Here is a 20,547-nt window from a genome sequence, read left to right on the forward strand (position 1 = left end):
TTTCTTCATCTCTTTATATATTCTGTTTATTAACCTCTATCAGTTGCATAGTTTGCAAATAATTTCTCCCATTCTGTTGGTTGCCCTTCACTTTGCTGAGTGTTTCTTTTGCAGTGCAGAAGCTTCTCAATTTGATGTAATCCCAATGTCAATTTTGGCTTTAATTACCTGTGCTTCTAGAATCTTCTCTAAGAACTCTGCCTATGCCAATGTCTTGCAAGGTTTCCCCAGTGTTCTCTAATATTTTGATGGTATCAGGTCATAGATTTAGGTCCTTAACCCATTTTGAGTGGACTTTTTGTGTAAGGTGTAAGGTAGGGGTCTTGCTTCATACATCTGCATGTGGAGATTCAGTTTTCCCAGCACCATTTGTTGAAGAGACTGCCCTTGCCCAGGATTTATTTTAGCTCCTTTGTCAAACATAAGTTGGTTGTAGATGTGTGGATTGATTTCTGGCATTTCTGTTCTGTTCCATTGGTCTATCCATCTGTTTTTGTACCACTACTAGGCTGTTTTGATTATACCTGCTCTGTAGTATTTCTTCAAATCTGGTAATTTGATGCTTTCAGCTTATATCTCTGCATAAGATTGCTTTAGCTATTCAGGGTCTCCTGTGTTTCCATATGAATTTAAGCATTGTTTTTTCTATATCTGAGAAGAATGTCCTTGGTATTTTGATTGATATCACATTGAATCTGTAAATTGCTTTCAGTAGTATGGACATTTTGACGATATTGATTCTTCCCATCCATGAACATGGCAGATTTTTCCATTTTTTTGGTGTCTTTTATTTCTTTCTTTATGTTTTGTAATTCTCATGATAGAGATCTTTGACATCCTTGGTAAAATTTGTCCCAAGATACTTGATTTTTTTTTTTTTTTTTTTTTGTAGCTGCTGTGAATGGGATCGATCTTAGAAATTCTTTCTTAGCTGTGGCATTGGCTGTGCATATAAAGGGTATTGATTTTTGTATGTTGATTTTATATCCTATCACTTTATCAAACTTTTATATGAGTTACAATAGTCTCTTAGTGGAGGCTTTTGGATCCCCTATATGTAGAATTATGTCACCTGCAAATAGGGGTAGTTTGACTTCCTCCTTCCTGGTTAGTATGCTTTTGATTTCTTTTTATTGCATAATGGCTCTGGCTAAAACTTCCAGGACTATATTGAATAGCAGTGGTGAGAGTTGCATGCTTGTCTGCTTCCAGTACTCAGTGGGAATGCTTCCAACATTTCCCTGTTCAATAGGATGCTAGCCATGAGTTTGACATAAATTGCCTTGATTGTGTTGAGGAATGTTCCTTCTAAACCCAATTTGCCTAAAGTTTTCATCATGAAAGGGTGTTGTATTTTATCAAATGCTTTCTCTGCATCTATTGAGATAATCATATGGTTTTTGTTCTTCAGTTTATAATGTGATGTATCACATTGATTGATTTGTGAATGCTCAACCATCCCTGCATACTAGGGATAAATCCCACTTGGTCTGGGTGGATGAGCTTTCTGATGTGTTGTTGGATTCTATTGGCTAGAATTTTGTTGAGGATTTTTGCGTCTGTGTTCATCAGGGATATTGGTCTGTAATTTTCTTTGAATGCTGCATCTTTCTCCGGCTTAGGGATTAAGGTGTTTCTGGCTTCATAGAAAGAATTTGGGAGGATTCCCTCCCTTTGAATTGTTTTGAATAACTTGAGAAGAAGTAGAGTTAGTTCTTCTTTAAATGTCTGGTAGAATTCAGCAGTGAAGCCATCCTGTCCTGGGTTTTTCTTTGTTGGGAGGGTCTTTATTACTGATTCAGATTCTGTCTTGGTTAGGTTTTCTGTGTCCTCATGTCTTAATGTAGGTAGGTTGTATGTGTCCAGGAATCTATCCATTTCTTCTAGGTTTCCCTGTTTGTTGGCATACAAATCTTTTTAGTAATTTCTGATGATTGTTTTTATTTTTGTGGTGTCTGTTGTTACATTTCCTTTTTCATCTCTACTTTTATTGATTTGGATCTTCTCCCTCTCTTTATTTATTTATTTTTTTTCAGTTAGTTAGGTCAGTGGTGTGTCAATGTTTATTTTTTCAAAAAAACCAGCTCTTCATTTTGCTGATCTTTTAAATTTTTTTGTTTCAGTTTTGTTGATTTCTTCTCTAATTTTAATTATTTCTTTTCTCCTATTTTTGGGTTTGGTTTGCTCTTGTGTTTCTAGGTCCTTGAGATGCACTAATAGTTCATGTATTTGGTGCCTTTCCAATTTCTTGATATAGGCACTAATTGCTATTAACTTTCTTCTTAACACTGCTTTTGCTGTATCCTGTAAGTTTTGATATATTGTATTGTTTTCATTAATTTCCAGAAATTTTTTGATTTCACTTTTGATTTCTTCGATGACTCACTGTTCGTTCAGGAGCATGTTGTTCAGTCTCCATGTTTTTGCATATGTTCTAGAGATTCTTGAATTGCTGATTTCCAGCTTCATTCCATGGTATGATTTTGATTTTTTTTTTTTTGACTAAACACACACTCCAGACTTCTCATCATCATTCTGTGATGTCTGAAAGCCAAGTCATTGTTGCTGACATACTGCTCTGTGAAGATAACAAGAAGACCTTTTTGGTTGCACATAATTAGGACCTTAGATATGTCTTAATTTCCTTGCTCTCTCAGGTAGCAGGACAGAAAGTTCCCTTTTTGATCTGTGTTTTCCTTTTGGTCCCTGTCGCTCCCCGTCTTCGTGGAGGAATGACACAGGACCCTGCCTAGGCTTCATATCCGAGTCACGGCACCATTATGTCGCTCCCCCTCTTCGTGGAGGAACGACACTAGACCCTGCGCTGTTCTTTTGTCTGCTCGGCCCTCCCCGGGTTTGCTGCTGGTTTTTCCCAGGTTGGCTACTGTCCCTTCCACCTCCGTGGAAGGGCGGTTCCCCCTGCCACTTTCCCCACTTCCGCGGGGGAGCGGCACACCGCCGGCCGGCTCTCTCGGGGGCTGCTCAGATGTTCCTTCAGATAGATGTTCCCGGTGCGAGTTGTCTCTCTCCTCCTTTATAGTCCTCTTCCACCAATCCCAACTCTGCTACCCACATGCCGAGTACGCTGCTTTCCTCCAATCAGGAGCAGGTCCTATAGTTTATTGGTTGAACTGGAGGCAGTTGTGTAGAAGCTGTTTCCTCCTCTCCCAGCGCCATATTGTGGGAGAGCAGATGCATAAAATAAGTCTTAATTCGAGTAATAGTCTAGTCTGAGTTGCTCCCCACAGGTCCCTGCATTTTGGATATACTTGTAGGAAATAAATATTCATGCAAGTGTCATTTTTCATTCAAAGGAGGCATTCTCAGGTTCCTCAGTAGTTCTATGGTGATAATTTGCCCCTCCACATCTGTGACTGTCTTTGAGGAACATTGTGTTCTGATTTCTCCCCTTGTGTGGGGAAGTCTACCGTGCAATAAAACCAGTTAGCATGTCAGGAAACTGTACTTCATGAAATGTAATGATTTCTTATGAAACTCTCCTTTCAGATGCAGAAAGATGAATGGGTCCACTTTACCAGTGACAAAACCATTGAACTCTCTGGTAATTCAGAAGACTTTTGGATCCTGAATAAGTTGATGCTCTTGCTTTCAGTGACTGGTGGGCAGGGATGATGTGATATGTTCTTTATCTGATGACATGGTTTTTGTTTCTGTGAACATTCCTCATTTTGTGGGTGACATCTCTAGCCCTGCGTATAAGCTGGGAAGAGGAATAGCTTTGTTTCACCAACTGTTCAAACTTCAGAGGGCACACTGCTGCCGTGAGACTGTCATCCGCTGTGGGCTGGGGCAGTGAAACACACTCCTTAGGATGTGGAAGATCAGGTGCAGTGACACCTTAGTGACCAGTTCTAGGTTGTAGCATGTACTCATCTGGTAGGTGTTTTTGTACCTAAAGAAAAGAGACAAGGCTTTCTCTGGTTCTCTTCCTCTTTGCTCCTTGGTTGCCTCCCCTCACTTGACTTACAGGAGTACCTTCATCCTGTACCAGGTCCTCTCCACTCTACTACCATAAAACAGCTTTTCCGTATCTGAAGCACTTGCAAGTTGATCTCTACCAGCCAACGAAAACACCTTTCTCACACAAATTAGCATCTTTTGGAAATAATGCCATCCTGCAGTCAGCTACCACTTGCTTCTCTCTCCTCAAAGCATTTTATTTGTCTAGTCACAGGGATTGGTAGGCTCTCAGAGAAATTCCCTGAATAATAATACTTTGCCCAATGGGCAAAACTAATGTATAATATCGGAAGTCAGGTTAATGGTGACCTTTTGGGAGAGTGGTGTTCATTTTAGAAAAATTTATTACATGATTCAAGATTTCTTGACTTTTCTGTCTGTATGCCATATATTAATAGAGATGTTTATTAATTTTTATAAGAGCCCCTTTTCCCTTCTGCAGATATCCTAATTCACATGTATATTTTACAGATGGAGGGTTATATTTCATTTTTTTTAACTTTTATTTAATGAATATAAATTTCCAAAGTACAGCTTATGGATTACAATGGCTTCCCCCCCATACAGTCCCTCCCACCCACAACCCTCCCCTTTCCCACTCCCTCTCCCCTTCCATTCACATCAAGATTCATTTTCGATTATCTTAATATACAGAAGATCAGCTTAGTATACATTAAGTAAGGATTTCAACAGTTTGCTCCCACACAGAAACATAAAGTGAAAAATAATAGATGATTTTTTTTTTAAATGATGATGAAATCAGATCAGACCTATTGTCATGTTTAATCCCAGTGAGAGTCAAGTTGGGAGTTGATAATTTCTTTTCTTTTCTTTCTTTTTTTTTTTTTTTTACAGAGGATCAGTTTAGTATACATTAAGTAAAGATTTCAACAGTTTGCACCCCCATAGAAACACAAAGTGAAATATATTGTTTGAGTACTCGTTATAGCATTAGATCTCAATGTACAGCACATTAAGGACAGAGATCCTCCATGAGGAGTAAGTGCACAGTGACTCCTGTTGTTGACTTTACCAATTGACACTCCTGTCTATGGCATCAGTAATCTCCCTATGCTCCAGTCATGAGTTTCCAAGGCTATGGAAGCCCTCTGAGTTCTCCGATTCTTATCTTGTTTAGACAAGGTCATAGTCAAAGTGGAGGTTCTCTCCTCCCTTCAGAGAAAGGTACCTCCTTCTTTGAAGACCTGTTCTTTCCACTGGGATCTCACTCACAGAGATCTTTTGCCAGAGTGTCTTGGCTTTCCATGCCTGAAATACTCTCATGGGCTTTTCAGCCAGATCCGAATGCCTTTAGGGCTGATTCTGAGGCCAGAGTGCTATTTAGGACATCTGCCATTCTATGAGTCTGCTGAGTATCTCACTTCCCATGTTGGATCACTCTCCCCTTTATTTATTCTATCGGTTAGTGTTAGCAGGTACTAGACTTGTTTATGTGCTCCCTTTGACTCTTAGTCCTTTCATTATGATCAATTGTGAACTGAAATTGATCACTTGGAATAGTGAGATGGCATTGGCACATGCCACCTTGATGGGATTGAATTGGAATCCCCTGGTATGTTTCTAACTCTACCATTTGGGGCAAGTCAGCTTGAGCATGTCCCAAATTATACATCTCTTCCCTCTCTTATTCCCACTCTTATGTTTAACAGGGATCACATTTCAGTTAATTTTCAACACTTAAGAATAACTGTGTATTAATTACAGAATTAAACCAGTCATATTAAGTAGAACAGACAAAAGAACTACTAAGAGGGATAATGTATTAAGTTGTTCATTAACAGTCAGGGCTATGCTGATCAAGTCACCGTTTCCCATAGTGTCCATTTCACTTCAGGAGGTTTCCTTTTTGGTGTTCAGTCAGTTGTCACCGATCAGGGAGAACATATGGTATTTGTCCCTTTGGGATTGGCTTATTGCAGCTCAATTCACAATAGCTAAGACCTGGAACCAACCTAAATGCCCATCAACGGTAGACTGGATAAAGAAATTATGGGATATGTACTCTTTAGAATACTATACCGCAGTAAGAAACAACGAAATCCAGTCATTTGCAACAAAATGGAGGAATCTGGAACACATCATGCTGAATGAAATATATTTCATTTTTAATTGAAATTATTTCATGAAATAAGAAGGCATTGTTGAGAAAATATGATAGTGGAGAGACACCAAGGTGGCTGAATAGGGAGGAAGCTTATTGCTCTAGTCTAGGGGAAGATAGTTAAACAAACATGGAGAGAGTGCAATTTTAGGGAAGAAGTTATGCAGAAAATGGCAGAGGAAAGCATGCAAATTAGAGGGACAGTGTGCATCTATGTGGAGGGTGTGAACACACACAACTCAGGACCCCAGCAGCCAAGAGCTTCAGCACCAGCTTTGGAGAGTGAGTTAAGATGAGACTGAAGCATCCCAAGCCACTGATGATAAATCTGCAGGAAGAAATTAGAAAACTGAAAAATAATGTTCTGGATCTAAGGGATACTATCAGAAAACCCAACATAATAAGGGTCTTTGGAAGGCATGGAAGCAGAGAATGGATTAGGAATGCCTTTCTCTATTGTCAAATACCAATCATTGATTTGACTGGAGATGAGATAATGTACAAGGTATGTGATTTAAAAATTCATGTCATGCCATTAAATGACCTTGGTGTTTTTTATTCACATTGGATTTACCTGCTGATATCTGGTTGGCTTTGCCTAATGGAGGTGTATGGTGAACACCATGGCAGCCGGAAATTAACTGGAAATTGGGGAGAACATCCTCTGCCCCATATATATACACCAAGAAATGAATAATAGTTACCTTTCATTTTAGTTTTTTCCTTATAAACACCTCATTACAAGACTAATGCTCTTGGCCAGCGCTGCGGCTCAATAGGCTAATCCTCCAGCTAGTGGCGCTGGCACACCGGGTTCTAGTCCCAGTCAGGGCACCGGATTCTTTCCCGGTTGCCCCTCTTCCAGGCCAGCTCTCTGCTGCAGCCTGGGAGTGCAGTGGAGGATGGCCCAGGTACTTGGGCCCTGCACCCCATGGGAGACCAGGGGAAGCACCTGGCTCCTGCCTTCGGATCAGCGCAGTGTGCCAGCCGCAGCGCGCCATCCGTGGCGGCCATTGGAGGGTGAACCAATGGCAAAAGGAAGACCTTTCTCTCTGTCTCTCTCTCTCACTGTCCACTCTGCCTGTCAAAAAAAAAAAAAGACTAATGCTCTTTAATATGTTTATTGTTTTCTTCTAGATTAGTAAGAAGACTGATGAAGAAAAATAACAACATGATTCAGGTAAATAGATTTTTAACTACTTTATGTATGTTGTTACTTAGTTTCTGTTTTCTGTGTTGTTTTCCAAACCAGAAGTTCTAAACAATTGTTTGTAGCCAATTTGAATGTATAAGAAATATTTTAGATCTATAGAAGAAATAGCCAAACACATTTATACCATTTAATTAATATAGTTAATATATATTCAACAATCATGTATTTATGTAAAACAGAATGTTATATAACTAATGCTTTTTCCTACCCCACAGTAATTTTCTTCCAGTTCTTTAAATACATATTTGACATCTTTCTCTTCTTTATTAGAGTGACATTTTGTAGGAATTCAACACCATTTTACACACCCTGTTATCATTTTAGTTATTTGTAATATAGCAGTTTTGAAATTCATGTGTGATGTTGTAATTGGACATTTTATTCCACACCACAGGTTACCATGTACATAATATTTGGGAATGCATGTCTTCATTCTTTGGGTGTAGCTTACTATTGAAGATATCTGTGCTGTGTAATAGTTTATACAACTGCTTTGTTTAACCAATCTCTGTCATTGATTATTTTATTTTGGGGGAATTATTAAACAATTGTTTAATAATTGTTTAATAAATAATTATTAATAACAGTAATAAATAATAATTATTTAATAATTCAAAAAGTACTGTAGTTTCTACTCCCTGTTCTTTTTATAAGTCTATTGTCCCATTGTCTAAAGATAGCATTTTTCTGCTCTTTCAATTCTATTTCTTGTATTCACTAACCTGTTTCTAAACAACACACTATGTGTTTTAAGCACCATTTATTGATTTCTTTTAAATTGTTAGACATACATTGATCTCCTGCTAGATATACCTGTCACAGACAACCCTTAGTACATACCTCCTCTTTTTTCTATTTTCTTAATGTAGTCATTTCCACTTAGTGTTTGAGTAAATATTAATGTTTGCTTTATTATGACTTTATTTCCTTATGGCTGAGCCACAAGTAAGTTGAGATGTCTCTGGCCAGTCTGCTTCCCGGTTGATTGTGTGTGAACCATTTCATGTGTCTGGAAGTTGTTCAACACTTCTCTTTATCCTCAGAATTCTGAAGTTTCATATTGGGACATTTGACATATTTTTATAGTCCTATTTGTCTATTCTGCTTTTGTTACATGCGTGCTTTTTTGTGTCACATCCAAGAAATCATCGCCAAATCCAATGTCATGAAATTTTTCTCCCATGTTTTCTTATAGAAATTTCGTAGTTTCAGGTCTGTCTTTTAGAAATTTTATCCGTTTTGAGGTAATTTATGTTTAGGGTATAACGTAACGGCCTACCTGTTCTATATAGACTTTTAAACAGACTTCATCTTTTAACAAACCTATTTATCTGTTGGAAGACAGGGGGAGACACTGACAGCGGCAGAATTCCTGTCTGCAGCGGCAGGGGCTTAGCTGCTGAAGCAGGGAGCTGGGGACTCAGCATCTTCTCACGTGGGTGGTACTGCTGCCTGCAATCAAACCCTGGCTCTGCGATGGAGGATACAGGCACTCCATCTGGTTTCTTGACCCCCAGACTAAATTCACACCCCAGACTTTTCATCCCTACCCATTATCATGTCTTTCCGAGGAACCACAACCTCCATTTTCTGAGTCTTTCTGGAATCATCCACTGGCTTTTTGTTTGCTTACCAAGCAGTGAGTTTCCAGCCTGCTCTGCTCTGCCCTGTAGTCATCTTTGCTCCTCAGCTTCTGAAATTCCCTCAGTGTCTATTATATGCTCTAATATAAATTCCTTCTGGACTTAGATCCTTTTTCTCTCTTTCCTATCATTTTCTGAAGCTTTAATCAGGAAGCAGAGATAAGTATGTATATCCCATTAGCTATCTATAACCCACATATCCATATGGCTTTTTTTTTTTTTAAGATTTATTTATTTTACTTGAAAGTCAGAGTTACACAGAGAGAGAGAAGGAGAGGCAGAGAGAGGTCTTCCATCCTCTGGTTCACTTCCCAGTTGGCTGCAATGGCTGGAGCTTTGCCGATCCGAAGCCAGGAGCTTCTTCCAGGTCTCCCACCCGGGTGCAGGGGTCCAAGGATCTGGGCTATCTTCCACTGCTCTCCCAGGCTGTAGCAGAGAGCTGGATCAGAAGTGGAGCAGCCAGGACTCAAACCGGCACCCATATGGGATGCCAGCACTACAGGTGGCAGCTTTCCCCTGCTCATCCCCATATGGCTTTCTTAAATGACATTTAAATGACTTTTTAAAAATGGTGACTCATATTTCCTATCATTAGGTCCAATATCCCAAAAATAATTAAGTCTGTTTCTCTGTTTTCTTGTCATGAACCAGTTTCTTTCGAGTATCCAGTTTGTATCAGCAGCCCAAGATAGTGTTACTTACCCTCCCAAGTAGTGCTTCATTATTTTGAATACACTGAGGTTCTTTAGGTATTATGAAACCTAATCAGGTTTTAAAATGCAATACAGTACTGAGGTATAATTTTTAAAAACCCTTGGTTTTATCTTGGTGTTTATAAACTCTATGTTGGTATCATTAAGAAATATCCTTTCATGTAAATATATTTTACTTTGAAACTTCAATTGAACATTTTTAAGATAATGTAGCAAAGTACTAACAGGTTTTTTTTTTTTTGGTTTTAGTTTGTGATAACTGTTGTTAATGATTGTGTTTCATTATTTGCAGACATACCACTGTTTTTTACAAATAGGAAAAAAGATAGAATAAATGGTGGAATTGCCTAGTATAGCTAGGTCCTTAAGGATGATCAAGAGTAGTAGTTTCTTTTGTTCTAAGAATGTTCTAATTTAATAGAATTAAATCTACAAGTTTGTACCTAGAAGTTCCTAAGCAGGAAAAAAAATGTTTTTTGATTAAATTGAGTGTGATCAAAATAAGTAGCAATACCTTTTTTAAAAAACTTTATTTAAGGTATGCAAACTTTATGCATTTCATATATACAAATTTAGGAACATAGTGATTCTTTCCACTGTACTTTCCCTCCCGCCCGCACTCTTACCCTTCTTCCTCCTCTCTCTCCTATTTCCACTCTTAATTTTTACTAAGATCTATTTCCAGTTTCCTTTATGCTCATAAGATTAACCTTACAGTAAGTAAAGAATTAAACAAATAATATGAAGGAAAAAACAAAACACTGTTCCTCAACAGTAGAGACAAAGGCTGTAAACAATCATCGAATCTCAAAAAGTCAATTTCATTCTTATACATTACATTTTGGATACTCTGTTAATTATCACAGATCAGGGAAAACATATGATATTTGTATTTTTGGGACTGGCTAATTTTACTAAGTATAATGGTTCCAGTTGCAACTATTTTGTTGCAAAAGACAAGATTTCATTTTTTTTTACCCCTAAGTAGTATATTTTAGTATATTTGTATATCCATATGTTTAAGATTTGTTTTATTTATTTGAAAGGCAGAGTTAGAGAGAAGGACAGACAGGGAGGGAAAGAGAGAGAGTACGATCTCCTACCCACTGGGGAAATCGTCTACCCACTGGCTCATTGCCCAAATGGCCACAATAGCTGGGGCTGGGCCAGGCCAAAGCCAGGAGCTAGGAACACCGATGTGGGTGCAGAGGCCTAAGCACGTACCCCCTCGTACCCCCTATTCTGCTGCTTTCCCAGGCCCATTAGCAGGCAACTGAGTTGGAAGTGGAGCAGCTGAGGCTCAAACCAGTGTCCATATGGGGTGCTGCTTAACCTACTACTCCACAGCATTGACCCCTATGACCTTATTGTGAATTTTTTATTCCCAGGTTAATAAACTTTGTATATTTTCTTGCAGCTTTAGAATTATTTCAAAGTAAATATGTTTCAATTACTCCTCTGTTCTAGGCACACCATTGAGTTCTTTGGGATGCATAAAAGTGTCTGGTTGGGAAGCTTATGAAATACAAGACAAGGCCCTGCCTCAGGAAGCGTGCATGCGAATAATTTCAAAGGAGCCTATCGATAAATGCGAACAGTAGCAGTTGGAGGTATGTAGTACTGGAGCGCTTGATGGATCCCCGCTCTGTGGTGAAAGTCCAGCCGAATCGTTCCCAGGGAATGGAGACTGTTCTTAGGGCAGACCCTCTGGCCTCAGATTCACCCATGTCTTTTCCGCATATTTGATTGTGTGCTGGGGTGCAGCTCTCACTCCTGGAAGCAGCCCTGACTCAGCCCCTTCAGAGTCCTTCCTTTGGCCTGCAGAACAGTAAGACCCATAGAGGTAACTTTAGAATTGGGCCACGTGAAAGTGATGGCAAATTTCTAGCCGAAGACCTCATCCCCTTCTTCCTGGATGTAGAGAAGTCCTGGCAAAGCTCAGCAAGTCTGTGCCCTTTGAACCAACTGTTATTGATTAGCTTTACTCTTACCCTGGCCATCATCAAGGCCTTTTCTGATTGGTTGACAGTTGCATCAGAATGACCCATCCCCTGCCAGTCCTGTACTTTGGCCTGCTTGTCTTCCTTGACCCTTCCAAGTTGAAATATTAATCAGAATTGACTTCATTTTCTTAGATGTAGTCTTAAAGTTTTGTCTCTTCAATGATGTTTATTGTCAATGTCAGGGTCACCCATTATTTCATACCCTGTGACCTTCGGTGGATGTCTGGCTTTTGATGCAATGGCTCTTTTCTAAAGGCCTAGCCTATTGCATGTTCTGTGTCACCTTGATCCTTCTGGGACTTTTAAATTTTCTCATTCACCATACACAACACTGTGCGAGTATTTTATGTCTTGAATAGTCACACCATCATGAGAGCTTTGAGCAAGTCTTGTTTTGTAGGTGAGGAAGCTGAGGTTCCAAGTACTTACATAACCACCCTACCGTTTCCCTGAGACAAAGTAGCAGAAATGGGATTTGGAACTGGCCTGTCCCAAACCATGTTATTGTGGAAATTCTATATGATGCTGTCTCCCCCTTTGTGAAGTGCCATTTTTTTAAGATTTATTTTTATTTATTTGAAAGTCAGAGTTACACAGAGAGAGGAGAGGCAGAGAGAAAGAGAGAGAGGTCTTCCATCCACTGGTTCACTCCCCAGATGGCCGCAACAGCCGGAGCTGCACCGATCCAAAGCCAGTAGCCAGGAGCTTCTTCTGGGTCTCCCACGTGGGTGCAGGGGCCCAAGGACTTGGGCTATCTTCTACTGCTATCCCAAGCCATAACAGAGAGCTGGATAGAAGTGAAGCAGCCGGGACTCGAACTGGTACCCATATGGGATGCCGGTGCTTCAGGCCAGGGCGTTAACCCACTGCACCACAGCGCTGGCTCTGTGAAGTGCAATTTTTAAAATATCCTAATTCTTTTATAAAAAGATTTATTTATGTATGTATTTGAAAGGCAGAATTACAGAGAGAGACAAAGAGACAAAGATTTTTCCCTCCGCTGATTCACTCCCCTCAAATGACCACAACAGCCAGTGGTGGGCCAAGCTGAATCCGAGAGCTTCTTCCGGGTCTCTGATGTGGGTGGCAGCTGCCCAATCACTTGGGCCATCTTCTGCTGTTGTTCGCAGGCACATTAGCAGGGAGCTAGATGAGAAGTAGAGCAGCCAGGACAGGAACTGGCACCCAAATGGGATCCCTGCACTTCAGGCTGTGGCTTCATCTACTTCACCACAATGCTGGCCCCACTATCTTGAGTTTTAATTCTTGAGTTTTAATCTCCTGCTTGGGGGCTGGCACTATGGGTGCCAGTATCCCAAATAGGTGCTGGTTCAAGTCCCAGCTGCTCCACTTCTAATCCAGCTCCCTGCTAATGTGCCTGAAAAAGTAGCAGAGAATGGCTCAAGTTCTTTGGCCCCTTCATCCATATGGGAGACCTGGAAAAAGCTCCTGGCTTCAGCCTGGCCCAGCCCTGGCCATTCATGGCCATTTGGGGAGTGAACCAGCAGATGGAAGATCTCTCTTGCATGTGCACACACGCGCACACTCTTTCTCTCTTTACCTTTGCCTCTCTTACTCTGTAACTCTGACTCGCAGATAAAAAAAAATCTCGACTTTTTTTCACTATTATTTGCTAGTTTTTCTTCATTTTATGGCATCTGATTTGGCTTATAATTATATTTGCAATATTTAATTAGTAGCCTATTAAATATTTTCAACATTGTTCTCAAGATTTTAGTGAGAGTATATTATTAGTATGTGACATCATTAAAATATGCCTCTTTGTAACCAGGGCTCTGATACTTTTACTGCTCTGACCTTTCTGAGGCCTGTATGGGAGGCAGACAGGGACTTCTCTATTCTTAATGTAGTTGAGTGTGTCTGTGACATCATCTGTATGATTGCTTGGTTCCTGTCAGTTTGGAATTAGTGAAGAGAAAGGATAAAATGGTGCCAGAAATCCTCTCAAGAACTTCACAGGGTGGTTTAGGGCCTGAAACCTTTAAAACAGAGAAGATCTATTCACATGCTCAGTGAGAGTTCTGTGACTCCTTTCAGTGAGTGTAGCTGGGAAGATGCCATGAAGAATGGATTTTAAGTTTGTAAGTTTATGAATATATGGTGTCCATTTTTTTCAATAAGGGTTACTTGTTTTAAAAATTATATGTGTTTAGATTTCTAGAGTGTTTTTATTAAATTAGCAGATGCTGCATATATTGATAAATACTTTAAAGCTTCAATAAAATCTTTGGAGTCAGATGTGGTGAGTCTTACTGAGAGAGAGCAGCCTGAGGCTTACAAAATCATGAAACTTGCCCAAGCTCATGTGGGTAGGAAGTGATGGAGCCAGAATCTGAACCTGGGTCTGTTTGATTTCATGGACTATGCTTCTGACAGTTACACTGCCTCACTGATTACACAAAGCAGTGATATATATTTTGAAATGTATTTATGTTCTTTATTTGAAAGGCAGAGACAGGCAGATATTAATTCTCCATCCACTGGTTCATTTCTCAAAGACCCACAACAGCCAGGGCTGGGCGAGACCAAAGCCAGGAGTCGGGAACTCCATCTGGGTCTCCCATGTTGGTGGCAGGGAGCCAGTGGCTTGAACCATCACCTGCTGACCCCAGGATGCACATTAGCAGGAAGCTGGATCAGCAGCACAGGTGGGACTTGAACCCAGGTACTCCAGGATGGTGTGCAGGCATCCCAAACATTAGCTCAAATTGCAGCTCCATGACACCTGCCCCAGCAGTGGCATTGAGATCTCTTAACATGTCTAAGAATTTTTGTTTTGTTTTAGTTTGCAGTCATACAACAGTAGTTCTAAAACAGTGAAGTAAGCCCCATCCACATAGAAGGGAAGACTTCCGTGTGGTGCTGCTTGGTGATGGGGCTTCAGGACAGTGACGGCTCTGTTACCTGATGGACTGAGCCCCTGTGTGATGTGGGAGGTGTGGGCCTCAGTCTGTGCCTCATTCCCCGCTCTGTGTTCACCACACTGCTGAAGCAGTTCAGCTCTGTTCACTGTGGCAGGTACATGAACAGCTGCTTCTTCCAAAGCCACACAATCACACGGTGAAGGACAGCTCTGGCTTTTCTAGATGAACCTCAGAATTTAACAGCATTAGGCTATTATATCTTTTCAATAACTGAAATTTCTTTCTGTTTTTAAATACATTTTCCCCCTGGTTCCGTACAGAACACTTGGCAAATATTGAAAAGGTTAAACAATAAAATGGAAAACACCCGAGACAGCCACTAATGATATTTTGAAGCAGATGCTTCCACTATTTATCTCTGAATATGTATGCTTTTTAAAAAATATACAATCATAGGGTTCCAGATACGATTTTGCTTATTAGTACAACTGCAGAATTTTCCCCCATGAGCCTAAATATTCTGTTGTTAGAAACTTTCAGTGGCTCTTCCTTATGGGTAACAGTATCTGTAGTGCTATCCCATAAAATGAGACAGACCTTATCCTCCCTGGTCTCAGTGAGAACTTTTCCAGCGTAGGCTACCGTGGTCAGACATAGGTATTAAAACAAACAAGAGCTTCATCATTGCCACCTGTTTAAACACATTTTATAAAATAATTGATGAGTTTTCATCACATCCTCTGTCACACCATGCAAAGAACCTGACTTGTCAGTTTCCCAGTATGAATATTGTGCATGAATGAAGCACTGAAATTTTCCTTTGACTGAAAGACGTTTGCAACTTCCCTTTTTCTTTCTTTGGCCCATCTGTGACAAGTAGCTTCCGCCTTTTCAGTTAAATGAAACTTTCAAACCCTGACTTGCAGGTGGTTTAGCCCTTCTACTGACTATCATGGTTAATGAAACCTTCTCCTACCTTCTTTTTTGGCTCAGTATTTCACGTGGCCGAAACCCTGAGCCGGGCAGCTCCACTCCACTCACCTAGGAAATCCCCACACCTCATGAGTGATGCTACTTTTGCCTTTTTTTATATATTTGACAGAGAGTTAGACAGTGAGAGAGAGAGACAGAGAGAAAGGTCTTCCTTTCACTGGTTCACTCCCCAAGTGGCTGCTATGGCCGGCGCTGCGCTGATCCGAAGCCAGGAGACAGGTGCTTCTTCCTGGTCTCTCATGTGGGTTTAGGGGCCCAAGCACTTGGGCCATCCTCCACTGCCTTCCCGGGCCACAACAGAGAGCTGGGCTGGAAGAGGAGCAACCGGGACTAGAACTGGCGCCCATATGGGATGCCCGCACCCCAGGCAGAGGATTAACCAAGTGAACCACAGTGCCAGCCCCACCTTTTTTTTTTTCCTAAATTTTTGAGGGACATTCACAACACAGTGCAGATTTGGTTTCTTCTGGACTGAAGAGTTCTATACCCTAGGGGTTGGAATTATCAACCTTAGAAAAGGCTCATTTGATGCTAGAACTGTGATGCATGCCACCTATTCTCTCTTATAGACAGGTCAATACGTTAAATCTTCTTCCTGGTCCTCAGCACACCATTGCTTTTCTTTAAAGTCTTTGTGATTCCAAATTGCCATGGGGAAGGGGTGAGGTAGTCAGGGGCAAAGGGCTGAGGGAGGAGGACAAGACCTTTGAACTCCTTGTTGTCCCTCAACCAATAGCTCTGCTTGAACTTCTGCAGATTTTTTTTTGAAAGAAAGTAATCTGCTACCTAAGAAAGCAGAGACTGTGTTAATCACTGTGGCATGTAGCTCCTCTGGGAGGGTGACAGCATCGAGGTACAGAGTCTCACTTCCAAGTTCCCATTACACCTGTAATTCTCTGGTGGTGACATGGGCCTCCGTGGGTTTGGTGCTTATCTTAGGCTCTCCAGTTGGCTTTCGCACAGACTGACCTGCTTTGAGGGAGGTGATTTCCATGGAGGTAACTTGGAAATCCTGTGGTTGGGAGAGATGCAGTGTCAGTGCCACAAGTTCTGGTGGTAGAAAGTAATGTTTTGGTGTTGAGGCTGGTGAGCTGTACAAAGTTGAAACTCTCAAAGGCTTAGAAGACTGCACTCTGTATTCTAGATGATTGGATTACCACAGGACAAAGTTATCTCCATCAGAGAGTGTTGTGGGGGACATGAAATCCAGCCTGAGAACTGTGAACTCTTCAGGAGTCACTTCCGAACCCTTTGAAAACATTTTAGGTGGGCTCTTTTTTTTAAAGATTTATTTATTTTACTTGAAAGTCACAGTTATACAGAGAGAGAAGAAGAGGCAGAGAGAGAAAGAGAGGTCTTCCATCCGCTGATTCACTCCCCAGATGGCTGCAACGGCCAGAGCTGTGCTGATCCAAAGTCAGGAGCCAGGAGCTTCTTGCTGGTCTCCCACCCGGCTGCAGGGGCCCAAGGACTGCTTTCCCAGGCCATAGCAGAGAGCTGGACCGGAAGTGGAGCAGCCTGGTCTCGAACCGGCACTCATGGGATGCTGGCACTGCAGGCGGCAGCTTTACCCGCTGTACCACAGTGCTGGCTCTTTGGTGGGCTCTCTTACTCTGGAGGTTAGTAATAGTGAATCACAGAATGGACCCCTTCCGAATCAGGAACTTGAGCAGCGTTTGTACCACAGCTCGGTTAACTCCAAAGGAGTTTCTGTAAAGATATTTTTAACCAGCAAAGACTGAGGAATTGTCTAGAGAACTCGCAGTAACTAATTTACATGTGATGCTCAGACTCCTTAATCAACTGTTCAAAGTATCTGGTGTTTATAGACAGAACAGTTGATGCGGCGGTATCCATATATGAAGACCTTGATGTGAATACATCATCAGTTATTCAACCAATGCATTCAGACCTGAGGTGAAAACTGGAGAGAAAATTTTTGTTTTCCCCTTCAGAAGAGGGGTAAATTATTCTCACTTTGCAAATGTAATAGGACCCATTAGAATCAGATGGGTCTGAGCTGTCCTCTGGCTGGCTGCCACAGCTCCTGGCCTGTCTCCTGCCACAGTTTGGGCACTGAACAACCATTGGGGTGACATTCACAATCAACAAGATGGGAACAAATGGCACTCCAGGGACTGTGCAATGCTGCAGGCCTGGGCATACTCATTCACTCGGTCATTCATTTACTTAACAGCTTCTCTGTGCTGGCCACTATTCTCGGTACTAGAATACAATAAGAAACAAGGCAGACATACTGTCTTCTCTTGTAGAACTTACAGTCCCATGGGTTAGGGAATGGCAGTTCAGGGAGACAGTAATAAAGCAGTAGATAAATAACATTTCAGATATGATGGCACAAGGCAAATCGAATTAGAGCAGCAGTGTTTTGGGCTAAGAACCTCACTATAGATTGGGTCTAAAATATGCAATCTGTGTGCTTATTGGCTATTTTTTAGTTTTTTTTTTTCTTTTTTAGTTTTTTGCTTTGAAAGATTTATTTATTTGAAAGGCAGCCTGACAGAGGGCAAGTCAGAAACCTTCCACCTGCTGGGTTACTCCCCAAATAGCCACAACAGCCAGATCAAAGACAGGAGCCAGGAACTCCAGCCTGGTCTCCCACGTGGGAGGCAGAGGCCCAAGTACTTGAGCTGCCATTTGCTGCCTTCCCAGGCACAGTAGGAGGGAGCCAAATTGGAAACATCTCAGCTGCTTCTCGAACTGGCACTGTGATATGTGATGCTGGCTTTGCAAGTAGTGGCTTAATCTGCTGCGTCACAGTGCTGGCCCTGGCTGTTTTTTTCTTACATGGCATTTTTTTAACTGATTTATGTATTTGTCTGAAAGAGTTACAGAAAAGGAGAGACATCTTCCATCTGCTGGTTCACTCTCCCAAGTGGCTGCCAATGGCCAGGGCTGGGCCAGGCCAAAGCCAGGAACCAGTTCTCCTATATTGGTGCAGGGGCCTAAGTACTTGGACCATCCTCTACTGCTTTCCCAGGTGTATTAGCAAGGTGCAGGACAGTAAGTGGAATAGCCAGAACTTGGACTGGTGCCCAGATATGTTGCTGGTGGTGGCTTTACCTGCTATGCCACAGCACTGGCCCCACAGAATAAATTTTTTACTTTGGCCAACTCTGTCATTAAATAACCTTGAGAAGAGGTGAGATTTCCTCTATCAAAACTATGTTTTTTTGGTATTAAGGAATTCAGATATTTCTCAAGAGTAACCATTTAGTGGTGAAAACTGCAATTACATAATTTCTTAAATAGTTTGTTGAGATATAATTTTAATGTAATAATTAATTGCTGGCTATAACATAAAAAGGAATTTCATATCTGTTCAGGACAAGATATAATGTACTGCTCATAAAGGTTGGGATTGGTTCAAGCATTTTAGACTCACTGTTGCCAATGTTAAGTAGGTCACTAAATCTTACTGATTTTTCCCCCTTTTAGAGTATCTTTGCTTTGCCTGTTTCTTTCTTCTTGGTCCTTTTCACTGCTCTGTTTCCACCCTAGTGAAGCACTTATTAACTCAGGCTGGTCTAATATTAGAATGATAGCCTCTGCCTTGATGTCTGCTCCTGGTCTAGCTGATGGGTTTGATTTTCTGATTTGACATTCTTTTAGATTTCAGATTTATTTATTTATTTGAAAGGCATATTTACAGAGAGGCAGAGGCAGAGAGAGAGAGAGAGGGAGGGAGGGAGGGAGGGAGGGAAGGGTGAGGGGAGGGAAGGGAGGTGTCTTCAATCTGCTGATTCACTCCCCAAATGGCCACAACAGTGAAGCTAGGCCAATCTGAATCCAGGAACTTCTTGCAGATCTCCCACATGGGTGCAGGGGCCCAAAGACTTTTGTCATCTCCCACTGCTTTCCCAGGCCATAGCAGAGAACTAAATTGGAAGTGGAATAGCCAGAACTGGAACCATCATCCATATGGGATGCTTGCACTGCAGGTCGCGACTTTTCCCACTATGCACAGCACTGCCCCCCTGATGCTACATTCTTAATTCTGTTCCCTTCTTTAAAGGCTTTAGGGATAACTGCCTATTTGTTTCAGGATAGAGACCTGACTCTTTAGCCTAGCGTTTGAGATTCTTCTGATCTGGCCCTAACCTGCTTCTCCAGGCTTACCCCTGCTTTGTTACCTAGTGTAGACTTTCAACTACATCCAGATTTTCTATTCTCCTTCATTTTAATGCCTTTGATCAAGGTATCTGGAAAATTCTTCCATTTATTGCATTAAAATTCCCTTTGTAAATCCTCTTTGATATTCAGTGTCCAGTTTAAATAGATATCTCTCTCTTACTTATTGAAATAGGTTAAATATATTTTAGTGATGGTTCTAGGATTTTTAAAAAGTCTTTAAAATTCATTTATTTATTTATTTGAAAGAAGGAGAGAGACAGGGAGGGACACAGGGAGGGAGAGAGATCAAGCTCAAGTTCAAGATTAAGATCGAGATCTTCCATGCTAGTTTACTTCCCAAATGCCTCCGACAGCTGAGACTGAACTATATGGAAGTCAGGAGCTCGGACTCTATCCAGGAGTCCTATCTAGATGGCCGTGACCCAAGCACTTGAGCCGTCATCTGCTGCTTGCCAGAGTACATGCAAGAAGGAAGCTGAATCAGAAGGAAAGCAGGGACTTGATCATACACATTCTGATATGGGATCCAGGCATCCCACAGACATCTTAACTTGTGTGTCACAATGCCCACCTCCAGTTTTAGTACTTGAAATCTCTTCTGTTTCTGCTGGTTCTCACTCATGGTGTCATGTTTCCTTATGCTTTCGAGCATTGACCAGGAACTTATATTCCTTGGAAGTTTTATCAATGCAAGTTCTTTGAGTCCTAGAATGAAGGTGGATTTTTCCAAAGCATATTTATGTTGGCTTCTGCCAGGTGCGCTATCAATCTGGACAGTCTTAAAATTAAATGACGTGCTTGAGGTTTTTTGAAGCATACAGCATGACTACAAAACTGCA

The 20,547-nt window shown here is 41.2% G+C and overlaps 1 protein-coding gene across 28 annotated transcripts in view; it reads left to right on the plus strand.

The window, feature by feature from the left end:
* Positions 1 to 20,547, plus strand: part of SGMS1 (sphingomyelin synthase 1) — a 338,931-nt gene that overhangs the window by 167,231 nt on the left and 151,153 nt on the right. For 25 of the 28 annotated variants that reach the window (XM_089314844.1, XM_089314838.1, XM_051823915.3 and 22 more), the window contains 2 exons: positions 7,241 to 7,283; positions 11,140 to 11,282. The gene's annotated coding sequence lies outside the window, so the exon portion shown is untranslated. Of the gene's footprint in view, positions 1 to 7,240; positions 7,284 to 11,139; positions 11,283 to 20,547 lie in introns of those variants that run through there. The other 3 variants (XM_089314848.1, XM_089314854.1, XM_070057668.2) reach the window with 2 other exon arrangements.

This window comes from Oryctolagus cuniculus, chromosome 15 (genome assembly GCF_051225735.1).
Source record: "Oryctolagus cuniculus isolate XC-2025 breed Fujian yellow rabbit chromosome 15, ASM5122573v1, whole genome shotgun sequence".
Lineage (NCBI taxonomy): Eukaryota > Metazoa > Chordata > Mammalia > Lagomorpha > Leporidae > Oryctolagus > Oryctolagus cuniculus.